The following is a 1771-nucleotide window of genomic DNA, read 5'->3' on the forward strand; positions in this document are numbered from 1 at the left end:
CCACTTAATGGGAAAATGGGCAAAATTTATATATATATAAATGTGTGTGTGTGTGTGTGTGTGTGTGTATGTTTATTGAAGCTTTTAGTTTACAGCATGAGGTAAAAGGGAAAAGTTCTCTTTGACCAATATTTTACATAGCTATAGCAAAGTATTTTAGACTTAGGGGATTTTTAAGTCATTACACTTCTCAAATGTTGGGATCAAGTAAACGAGTTTTAACTTAACTCTTTGAATTTTCCGGTTGACTCTTCCCTTAAAACAGTTTTATCATTTAAGCCAAGTTTTATCATTGCTGCTGATGTCTTTAGAGATGAAGCTCTACTGTTTCAATCAATAACCACTAATTCCACTTCAAAAACGAGTTTTGCATTGGATGGAATTTGGGCATTAAATTGTCCTTTCTTTCCGTACGCCCATTCTGGTTCAATCTCTAGTCGAGCCTTTTCTCCTTTACTCATAGTGAAGAATGCTTCATCCCATCCTCGGAAAACCTTACCTATCCCAACCTTAAAACTTAAAGGCTTGGCATTTTTCTTCTTTAAAATCGTTTGGATTTTGCAGTACCATTCTATAGTGTTCCTATATACTAGCAGTGAACAACAGCTCCCTTTTTGGGAAAGTTGATGTTATTTCCCTTTTTGAGAACACATTTTGTATATTTTGGTGGACCCTCATCCAGAGTCTTCTCAGACTTGGTTTCTTTGGGTTTATCTTCACTAAGCTTCACATTTTTCACTTTACTTATGCTTTCGGTACCCTTGAAACACTTAACTTCAAAAAGATGGTTATAGGCTGTAACCAAATGATCCTTGTTAGCTGTCTTGGCCATGTTTTCAATGTATCCTAATAATTTATATTCTGCAAGAACCGAATCTGAAGCGTGGTCCTGCAGAAACTTGAAAATGTCCTTCTTGGGCAGCTGCTAACTGCCAACTGCTCCAAGTCCACGCCTGCTGTGGCACGGCCACCACCATCTTCGAAAAATAATATTTTCAACGAGTAGTGCTGGGACAGTTGTATAGCCACAGCTATACAGATTGAAATTTGACTATTATCTCACAGCATAAACAAAAGTTAACTCAAAATAGTTCAGATACCTAAATGTGAGAGAAAACTATAAAAATCCTAGAAGAAAGTGTAGAGGTCAAGTTTCATGACCTCAGATTTAGCAATGGATTCTTAAATATAATGCTAAAAGCACAAGCAGCCAAAGAAAAAAATAAATTAATTAAAACTTCCTCAAAAGTTAACACTTTTGTGTTTCCAGGGACATTATCAAGAAAGTGAGAATACAGCACAAAGAATGGAAGAAAATATTTGCAAGTCAAATATCAGATAAGGGACTTCTGTTTAGAATTTATTATACAAAAAATTATTTCAAGAATAAAAAGACAAATGACCCAAATAAAAATAGACAAGGATATGACTAAATGTTTTTCCAAAGAGAATACAGAAATAATCAGCAAGCACATAAAAAAAAAGCTCAACATTTTTAGTCTTCAAGGAAGTGCAAACCTATACCACAATGAGATACGGTTTTCTATCCACTAGGATGACTGGATTAAAAAAATCAGATAATAACAAGTGTTGGTAAGGATGTGGAGAAATTATAAACCTTATACATTGCTAGTGGAAATTTTAATGATGCAACTAATTTGGAAAACAGTCTGGTAATTCTTCAGACAATTAAACATAGAGTGACCATGAGACCCAGCAGTTTCTCTCATAGTTATATACTCAAAAGAACTAAAAGCATATATTCACATAA

General features: G+C 34.3%; 1 pseudogene; it reads right to left on the bottom strand.

Annotated features, from left to right (window-relative positions):
• Positions 1-329: 329 nt before the first annotated feature.
• LOC103276670 lies at positions 330-977 on the bottom strand (annotated as a pseudogene).
• Between the last annotated feature and the right edge of the window lie 794 nt (positions 978-1771).

This window comes from Carlito syrichta, unplaced genomic scaffold (assembly GCF_000164805.1).
Source record: "Carlito syrichta isolate Samal-C Ts95f unplaced genomic scaffold, Tarsius_syrichta-2.0.1 Scaffold316302, whole genome shotgun sequence".
Taxonomy (NCBI): Eukaryota; Metazoa; Chordata; class Mammalia; order Primates; family Tarsiidae; genus Carlito; species Carlito syrichta.